This window comes from Pyrus communis, chromosome 5 (genome assembly GCF_041283825.1).
Source record: "Pyrus communis isolate YQ-2024b chromosome 5, ASM4128382v1, whole genome shotgun sequence".
NCBI lineage: Eukaryota > Viridiplantae > Streptophyta > Magnoliopsida > Rosales > Rosaceae > Pyrus > Pyrus communis.
In genome coordinates this window covers 15,127,742-15,138,423 of record NC_142569.1, presented here as the reverse complement: position 1 = coordinate 15,138,423, position 10,682 = coordinate 15,127,742, and the positions used below count along the sequence as shown (strand labels likewise).

At 43.4% G+C, this 10,682-nt stretch overlaps 1 pseudogene; it reads right to left on the bottom strand.

The window, feature by feature from the left end:
• Nucleotides 1-3,336: 3,336 nt before the first annotated feature.
• LOC148696856 (uncharacterized) lies at nucleotides 3,337-7,130 on the bottom strand (annotated as a pseudogene).
• Nucleotides 7,131-10,682: the final 3,552 nt, after the last annotated feature.

Here is a 10,682-nt window from a genome sequence, read left to right as displayed (position 1 = left end):
GGGTTCCTCAATGGGATTCCTCGCCTGCATCCTTTTTTGCATGCGGACTCGCACAGTCACCGCATCATTACCTGCACAGTCGCCGTACTCCATCTTTTTTTCTGGGTTCCTGTACATATATATATATATGGGATCGCACCATCACTGTGCAACCATTGCACAGCCGCTGCAATATTTGCTATCTTGTGGTGGAGGAATGAGAGAAAACATCACTTGAATCAGGCAGCCCTTTATTAAAGTCAAAGTAACCCAGCAGCTGGTGTCTTTTTAACGCTATTTTCTCGAAGAAGTTGAGTCCAGATGTTAGAGCTCACCAGCTTGCACCAATAGACTTGTCACTAACCTAAGTCTGGTCTTCTCAGCAAGCTGCTTCGGAAGATTATCAAGCCACAGAGACTTCTTTAACTTCTGTCCAGGTGCGTCTAGATATGTTGATACGAGACCAAGAATAGCTGGGCATCGAAGCATCACGACTTGAAAGTGTTCTCGAGGAGCAGGGAGCTACACTTTCTCAATACCAAGAGAAGATTTCACGCCTAGAACAAGAGAAAGGCATGGCTATGGAATTGCCCATCTTGTCTCCCACCAAGGTAGAGACTTTGAAGACTTTGGAAGGCTTGCTTGAAGATCACCTCCGTAGTTTTAAGGACATAGTTTTCAAGTAGTGTCTTCTGCTTTTTTTTGTAATCAGGCTTTGGGGCCGACTTCTTTCCTTTAAAGAAATGAAGTGTTTACATTCTTGAATTTGCTCTTTATTCTTCAAAGTGTTTGTGTTTTTGTTGATGATGTGACTGTACTTGAAGTTTTGAAGTTTCAAGTTGCCTACGTACCCTTGGTTGAGGAGGGATCAAGCCATGACGTAGTTCAAATGAGTGATGGTTTATTTATTTATTTTTTAATGATTTTAATGGTGATTTTGATGATGACTTTGCCGTACACAGTTTATGCTCTTGCGGGCCAAGAGCATGGTGCGATTGTTTTAGGGGTAGTAGCGCTTCAAAAATCTACCGTTGATGGAGCCGATCTTCAAGCCGTCTTCTGCCATGATTAAGTAGGCGCCGTTAGTGTAGACCTCTTGTACAACGTATGGTCCATCCCACTTTGATGTGAACTTGTTTTTTGTCTTGTGAGTTGTGATGATAGGCCTACGTAATGCCAGTACGAGATCTCCGGCTTGGAAAGACCTTGGGCGAACCTTCTTGTTGAATGCCTTGGATAGCCATGCTTGGTAGCATTCTAAGTGTTGTTGAGCTTTGAGCCTTTTTTCATCCAACGCTTCCAACTCTTGAAGGCGCAACTTTGCATTTTTTTCATCAGTCAAGCCTTCTTGTATAGTCATCCTTAGTAAGGGGATTTGACTTTTGAGCGGTAGAACAGCTTCCATGCCATATACGAGAGAATAAGGTATAGCTCGAGTGGGAGTCCTATGTGTAGTCCTATATGCCCAAAGTGCTTCACTTATTCTTTCATGCCAGTCTCTCTTTGTTCGGCCGACTACCTTTTTCAGGAGGTTGCATAGCGTCTTGTTGAATGTTTTTGCGAAGCTGTTGGTCTGAGCATGATATATCGAAGACTTGTGCTGCTTGAACTTGTATTTATTGCAGAGCTCGTCCACGACTTGGTTGGAGAACTGTTTTCTGTTGTCAGTGACAATGTAGCGAGGCACACCATATCGGTGGATGATATGCTCCTTGATGAAACGAACGACAGTTTCCTTTTTTACTTCCCTTAAGGGTATGGCTTCAGCCCACTTGAAGAAGTAATATGTTGCAGCTAGGATGTAAGCTTCTCCTGTATATGACTTTGGCGTAATTGGTCGTACAACGTCTAATCCCCATGCGTCGAACGGCCATGAAGCAACTGTAGGGTGTAATGGTTCAGGTGGTTGATGTATGAAGTTGGCATGGAATTGGCAGGCTTGGCACCTTTTGGCGTATTCCAGGCAGTCCTTCACCATGCTTGGCCAGTAGTAACCCATTCTTTTGAGCTGGAAATGTAGCTTTGGTCCAGACTGATGCGCCCCACACACACCTGAATATGCTTCTTCCATGGCTTGATTGGCTTCTGCCTCACCTAGGCATCTCAGGAGCACTCCTTCAAAAGAGCGTCGGTAGAGTGTTCCTTTGTAGTAAAGGAAGCGGGGTGTTCGTCGACATATTTCGGAATGGTGTCTAAGATCATCTGGAAGCTTTCCGTGCTCTAAGTAGTCGATCAGCGGTTGTCTCCACTCTTCAGTGTCGACTGGAAGTACTGAGATGACATTTGTATCATCCTGTAACATTTCAGTAACGAGCGAGATCACCCATCTTTGGCAAACTGGCACGTCTGCAGCATCTTTTCCTAGTGTCATACTCGAGGCTAGATTGGCAAGAGCGTCTGCCATTTGATTTTCCTTTCTTGGCACATGTTCTAGTGTCACGGCCTCGAACTTTTGTAGCAGTTGAGTTGCCAGCCGGAAGTACAGGACGAGATCATCTTTCCTCACCTTATATTCAGTTAAGAGTTGATTGATTATGAGCTTGGAGTCGCCATATACCTCAAGAGCTGTGATTTCCATGTTGATCGCCATTTGGAGCCCGATGATCAACGCTTGGTACTCAGCAACATTGTTGGAGCATAGTTCACTCAGTTGGAAGAAGTAAGGTAGTATTTGCCTTTGTGGCGACATGAATACTACTTCTGCCCCCGCTCCGTCTGCTCGTGCGGATCCGTCGAAGAACATCGTCCATGTCGGGAAGATGTCGATGTAGAACACCTCTTCGTCAGGCAAGTTGTCTGAGATTTTCTAATCAGCCAGGATTGGGTGATCGGTAAGAAAGTCTGCTAGCCCTTGTCCCTTGGGACGTAGATGATCTTATATTGATTAAGAAGAAAATCCCATTTAGCGAGTCGTCCTGTCAAGAATGGCTTGAACATGACTTATTTGACAGGGTCAGCTTTAGCAACCAGGTGGATGGTGTAAGCATGCATGTAATGTCTGAGCTTCTGAATGGCAAACACCAAAGCGAGGCACATCTTTTCTATTGGGGAATAGTTTAACTCAGCGCCGGTAAGAGTTTAACTGAGGTAGTAAAGTGCTCATTCTTTCTGGGATTCATTCTCTTGTGCCAATAGTACTCCGATTGAACTTTCCTGAGCAGCAATATACAATATGAGCGGTTTCCCGGGCACAGGTGCCCCCAGGACAGGTGGAGTTGACAAATATTTCTTTATGCTTTCAAAAGCATTATGGCATGCTTCGTCCCATACAAATGGAACATCTTTCTTCATAAGGCTACTAAATGGTTGACAACGCCCTGCGAGGTTGGAGATGAAACGTCTGATGAAGGCTAGCCTTCATTGTAGACTTTTCAGCTCGTGCAAGTTTCTTGGCTTGGGCATGCTTTGAATGGCCTTGATCTTTGATTGGTCCACTTCAATACCACGGTGATTGACGATGAAGCCGAGGAATTTTCCAGAGGTGACGCCAAACGCACACTTTAACGGGTTCATCTTGAGGTTGTATTTTTGCAGCCTTTCGAACACTATTCGCAAATCCTTCAAATGGTCTGATCTTTTCTTTGTCTTAACCACCACATCATCTACGTAACATTCTACATTTTTGTGTAGCATGTCATTGAAGATTTTCTGCATTGCGCGTTGATACGTAGCTCCAACGTTCTTTAGACCAAAGGGCATCACCTTGTAGCAGTTGATACCTTTTGAAGTGCGAAAGGCTGTTAGTTCCTCATCTTCGAGGGCCATGCGAATTTGATTGTACCCAGAAGAGCCATCCATGAATGACAATGCCTCATGGCCAGTGGTTGCGTCCACCATGATTTCAATGATTGGCAAAGGGAAGTTGTCCTTTGGGCAAGCATCGTTGAGGTCCCGGAAGTCTACGCAAACACGTATTTGTCCTGATTTCTTAAGGACAACGACGATGTTGGAGATCCACTTAGGGTATTGCACTTCTCAAATAAAGCCTGCTTCGATTAGCTTGTCGATCTCGACCTTGATTTGTGGGATGAGCTCAAATTGATAGCGTCTTTGAGTTTGCTTTATCGGTCGCGTTCCAGGCTTAACCGCAAGATGATGAACAACAATGATAGGGTCCAAGCTAGGCATTTCTTTGTAGGTCCAAGCAAAGACGTCTTTGTACTCTAATAGCAGCTGGTAATACTCCTCTATCTCATCCGTACTTAATAATGCACTTACGAAGATAGGTTTTGGTTCCTCGTTTGTGCCTAAGTTGAGTTCCTTGAGATCATCAACCGTGGCTTGCCCCCCATCTTCGAGCTGTGATGGTGCAGCAGTGACATCTTCCTCGGGGATTTCGTCTTCTTTGCCTTCTTGAATCATGATGTCGAAGACATCTTGGACCTCCTCTTCAGTGCTGTCTTCTCGAGCTTGTTGGCATGAGGATTGTCTGGTGTGGATGATAGTATGCCTTCTTACTTTCAATGGTCCATTTGTGTCAACCTCTAAGATTGTTTGGCGCTTCATCCTTGAAGGAATCAAGCTTGGAATGTTGCCTTTTTCTGCTAACCCGTCGAGTTTTTCTTCCTTTGGTGTTGTCTTCCTCTTTCTAGAAGGCTTCTCATTATCTTCAAATCTTTCCGAAGCTGACTGTTGTGGAAGAGAGCTAGCTGTGTTGCTTTGTTTCTTAGGTTTTGACAACCTTCTGAAACAGAGCTTTGGGATGTTGACACGTTAAGCCTTTTGAAGACGGAAGTTCGGTCTTGACCACCAATGCGATTAAGCACTGAAATTCTGGGTCTTGAACGGCTTATCCTATCGAAAAATGACGTCCGAGGGGTGGGTTTGTGCTCCTCTTGGTCTTGTTCAATGCTCACACTGACGGATTGAGCACTAGTGTTGTTCGCTTTGTTTGAAATCATCACGGGTGCATTTAGTGTAAAACCAAGTCTAGCTTTGTTGTTGTCAACCCCGTAACCATGCTCCTTCAACTTCTTTTGAGTCTTGGTGAGGTTACATTCTTTGTCACTGATGGTGTTTGAAACCTTCTTTCCATGATTAGAAGAGGAAGCGAAGTCATACCCAACCTTCGACATGAGTTTGTACGCGTTTGGATCAAAACCTTCCTCGGTCATCTTGGTTGGAAGAAAGCTTGATTCCACCCATTTGGTAAAGCTTTAATGAAGCCTTGTGGTAGTCTTGCAACCTTAGCACCGCCTAGCTGTGTTAGAGGTAAAACTACATTAGTTTTGAGCAACTTCACATTATCCTTGTGCCATTGTGTATCGGCTTTTCTTGCTCCAATTTCGAATAGAGATTGACCATTCTTTCTTTTTAACATCGGGATGTATCGAAATATGGGTGTGTTCAGTCCTTTTGAAGGCGTCTAGTCCCTTTGGTTGTTATAGGTTTAGCAGGCTCGTCATTGTCTATGCTTAAAGATGGCACGGCTTGCCCTTTTTGCGTTTTAGGCATGGCTTGCCACTCCTGCTTTTTAGGTGCTGTTTTGCCCGTGGATCTGATCTCTTCTAGAAGAGCTTCGGGCACCATGTCTTCCTCCATGTAGAACTTGGCGTTTGCAAAGTGTGATTCGGCTTCGGTGAATGGCTTGGTGTCGCCTTAGATCACCTTCACTCCTTCTCGGTAAAATTTTAAGCATTGGTGAAGGGTGGACGGTACTACCCCATTTGCGTGGATCCAAGGTCTTCCTAAGAGCAAGTTGTAGGAAGTTCTTGCATCAATCACGTGGAATATCGTGCTTGATTTGAGCTCACCAATAGTCATCTCCACTCAGATCATGCTCATTGTCCTTTGTCTTCCCTGGTTAAAACCCTGGATCAGCAGACGGCTTAGGGATAATTCATCTACCTTGATGCCGATTGTGGTCATTGTTGATTTTGGCATGATGTTTATGGTCGACCCACCATCTACAAGCATGCGATTGACTTTGTGTTCCCTTATGTACCCTGAGACGAAGAGATGACGGTTGTGAAGCTTTAATCCCAGCAGTAAGTCTTCATCAGTGAAGTTAATTGCGTCATGGGTGGCACAACATATGGCACATTCATGTGGCTGAAGCTTCAAGTCTTCGCCGTTGCCTTCTTGCACTTCATGGTCGACGGGACTTGACAAGACTGCTGCTAGTGCTCTTCGCATCCTTTTTGGCAATTGTAGTGCTTCCTTGATACTAAAGTGTGTTGGCAGACCTTCTTCTGGTGTGAGGGTCTTTTCTACCTCAGTGGCGATAGCTTTGCCTTTTGAGGGCTTTTCTATTTCTACTTCAACCATGTGACAAGCGACGGTAGTACACTGTTGGAAAAAGTACTTCGGGAAATACTCATGCAAGGAAACGGGAATGCGTGGCTCCTGCTCCATAGGTTCCCCAGTATATGTTGTCTTATCAACTTTTATGTTTCTTTTAGGCTTCCCATTGTTGTGGCGATGATGATTTCCTCTTCATTCCGCCTTTGGTTGTATGACTCGTGGTTTTGGCTTCCTTGTCTTTTTGTAGGTTACCAATGTCCATCCTTCTTCATCATCGGTATATGCATCTTGGTCGCTTCCCCCCAATGATGGTTGTGCAGGAGGTGCCGTGCAGCTTAAGTGTTCATGGGAATGGTCAGGTGTCGCTTGGAAAGACATGGGATCGAACGATCCAAACGCAATTGTAGTGGTATGCGTTACGGCTGTGTCTTCAAGGTCGAGCTCAATTTGCCCTTATTGTGCTAGCTTCATGATGAGTTCTTTAAGAACGAAGCACTTGCCAACAGGATGGCTCACAATACGATGGTATTTGCAGTACCTAGGATCGTTTATGCGATTCATCTCTTTAGGACGCTTGCATTCGGGTAGCTCGATCACCTTTTTTTTCAGCAAGTCGTATAACATTGCAGCCATGTCAGAGTCAGGAAAAGGGTACGTTTTCTGTTCCAGCTCCCTCAAGGTGCTCTTGTAGTGTCTTGGGTGCGAGAAGGCTCACCTTTCTTTATCTCCTTCGCTTTCTTCTTGGAGGAGATCTTGATGGGCGCTAAGGAGGTCTTGATGAGGGTAGTGTTGACGGTGAAAGCTTCCTTAATGGGCTTCTTCCCAGTCTTATCTACATTTGGGGCGAATACTTTATCCTTCTTGAAGTTAGTAATCGGCTCCTTCTTCCCGTGATTAATGATACTCATCTCTATGTCGTTGCCAACTCCTCAAATGTTCTCAGTTTTATGCCTTGGAGGATGTAACGTAACCCCCAGTGCATGCCTTGAACGCACATCTCAATGGTGGAGGTTTCAGAAAGTCGATCTTTGCAATCCAGACTTAAGGAGCGCCATCTATTGATGTAGTCGACGACAGGTTCATCCTTCCACTGTTTCGTACTGGTCAGCTCTAGTATGCTTACAGTGTGGCGAGTGTTGTAGAAGCGGTTAAGGAATTCCCTTTCTAGCTGATCCCAACTGTTGATAGACTCAGGTTCGAGGTCGGTGTACCAGTCAAAAGCATTACTTTTCAGCGAACGCACGAACTATTTGACGAGGTAGTCTCCCTCTGTCCTAGCATTGTTGCAAGTTTCAATGAAATGGGCGACATGTTGCTTTATGTTGCCTCTTCCATCGAACTGCATGAATTTTGGGGGCTGATAACCCTTTGGCATCTTTAAAGCATCAATCTTCTTGGAGTAAGGCTTTGAGTACAGTACGGAGTCATGTGAGCTTCCTTCATATTGTGTCTTGATGGTGCTTGCGATCATCTCCTGTAGCTGCTGGATAGAGAGAGATCCCATGAACGCCGTTGCTTGGTCTAGCTTCAGCTTCTCTTTGACTTTCTCCTTTGGAGGCTCATCTTCTTCGTTGACTTCTTTCTTTAATAGACCAACATTTGGGTCGACTTTCACGTCGGGCCACGAATTTAGTTGGTTGACGAGTGCAGCGATCTGCAAGTCCTTCTCTTCCACAGTCCGTGTGAGCTTTGGGATTGCTTCATTCATCTGAGCTAGTTGCTCCTCTATTGAAGTTGCTCCAGTGGTCATGACTTGCATGGTTGTACTGTCGCTCGAATCAGCATCGGAGAGTAGGGACTCTGAGTATTTTCTCGGGCTCTCCCCTCTTGGCGCCCTTAGCAAGGCTAGAGTGATCACAAGCTCGTGCCTCAGGTGCTCTTGTTCCTTTGACAGAGTTAATGCAGGGGCGGAAGCTGCGGCAAAAAGAGCTTTTGCCTTACTTCGGGTTTTGATGCAAGAAATATCACCACTTGCGGCGATGATGTTCTTGTTCTTCACTTTGATTGCGGGAACAGCTTGATCCTTTCTTGATGCCATTTGTGTTTTTCGATGATTTGAGGATAGAGATGAGAAGTAGAGAGGTCCCACCAGGCATGCCAAATTTGTAAACATGAACTTTCCTGAAACAAGAATACGTGTACAAAAATAATATTTTATATTAATGATGTTGGGGTTACAATCTCTTTGTAATTTGGTCCTCTGATTCTATCTTCGTAAGGTGTGGGTTTGTGGATGAGCTGTTGATCCAAAGGGTCGTCGGGGCTTGATCTAGGGATGAACAGTTGATGAATGGATCTTGAAGGGGGCTTTTGGGCTTGATCTTGAATAATGGTTGTGCAGATTTCTTTAAGGGCTTTTGCGCTTGATCTTGAAGGTTGATGGATGAGCGGACCTTCAAGGGCTTTTGGGCTTAATCTTGAAGAACGATTGGATGTGTGGATTTGTTGAGGTTGTTGATCCAAATGGCCGTTGGGGCTTGATCTTGAGTTGGTGGAAGTTCTTCAAAGGCCATCGGGGCTTGATCTTGAGTTGGTGGAAGTTCTTCAAGGGCCATCGGGGCTTGATCTTGAAGGAGGATTTGACGAAGAACGAAGAGAGTTTTCTTAATCCTTCGGGATTTGCTTGAGAGCTTTAGAGTTCCAAAGCTTCAAGGTTTTGGTGTGATGTAAATTCCTTTCCCTTTTTTCTCTTGATGGAGAAGCCTATTTATAGGCTTTGAGAGTGAATCACCACAATCCATTTTTTTGGTGAAGTGAGTGGATGTTATAGGTGAAATAAATGGAGTTGGTAGGTGAAGTAAGTGTGTGATGTAGGTGAAATAAGTGTGTGAGGTTGGTGAAGTAAGTGGAAGTTGTAGGTGAAATGAGTGTGTGATGTAGGTGAAATAAGTGTGTGAGGTTGGTGAAATGAATAAAGGTTGTAATTTTAATACATTGGTCAACATAAATTTCAATGTCTACAAGAAGTCCTACACTCTCTGAAGACAACAATGGTCAATGAAATGACCAAGGATGCCTGTGAACGCCTTCAACTTTTATGGGAGGTGCTCGACTTCTTCAGATTTTCTTAGGATGGTTGGAACCGCATGTTCTATCCGCTTTGAGTAAAAGCAGTTTATGGAAAGAGCGGGACGAGTCAAAAAATTGAGAGAGGATGTGGATGCTTTGGAGAATGAACTGAAGAGGCGAAGCGGAAGGGTTAGGCTAATTGTTGTAGAGATACATCTTGAGACACTCAGAAGAGAATAGCTAAGAAACAAGGATTGGAGGAGACAAGTAAGATGAACAATGAGCTAGGTTATGGGAGGCACTGGTATTTATTTTATTTGTAATCGTAATATTTGTAAATGTTGACAACATATTTCCAAATATGATTTTTACCACCTGCAAAAGTAAGAATAAAAATACTTAAAAATACTTGCAAGAGTACAAGGTTATCATAGTATAGCAGCTCAAGTAAGGTAGTTTTGCACAGTGACTGATCCTAAGGCAAAGGGTCAAGAAAGTCAACGCCACTATTCTTGAACAACTTGGAGTTGGCCTTCTTTTCGCACTATTACGGATACGAAAATAATGGGATGTCCATGGAGTTTTGAAAAATCCAAACATCTCAGAGATGGAGAGGTAGAAATTTATCGAGTGAACCACAAGAATTAGTCACTTCAACAGTCTTCGATGGTTAATACGGGTATCTAAAAAACAAACCAAATGGATGTTTGTTGTCCCAACCATTCTTGTTAGTCTCGATCCTGATAAGGAAAATGGATAATTTATAAAAATAAAAATAAAACAAAAGAAAATATTTTGAAAATCTATTTAAGCACTAGAATTATGCCATCACCTTAACAATCATACGTAGTTCTTACAATTACTTATGAATTACCTATGCATATTTGAAGGTTAGGCTTTCCTAATATATATCCTACTTGTAACCTCCATCCTACTTGTAACCTCCAACATAGAACGTATATCTAACATGCAACCCATCCGTGATGTCCAGATCAAATGTGAACATGCAAGACTCATTAAGTTTTGTGAAAACCTTTTGAAAAACCATATAACCCTTAAGACGTGTCGTCCATCCTAAGAAGTTACACATATTAACCACAAGAAGTCTTAGTCAATTTCAGGGACAGCCCTTCGCCAAAATTGCATCAAATTACTTTTCTAAATATCCTAATACTGGCCAATCACTAAAACACTTAGATAGTATGAACACTGTGAATCGGTGATTAATAACTCAAAACCTGCATGGATAATATCATAAGTAAATTGAAAAGAAATTACATATTCTTGCTAAGGCTTGTGGTCTCACCCTAGCAAACGAAACTAGTTATGAATAATCATAAAACAAAATATTATTAAAAACATGGATTAAAACATTTTGTAAGTAAAAAGTCTGAAATTCTCCAAAATAATGCGCTCTTCTCTCCCTCTTCTCCTAAACCCTAATGGCTAAA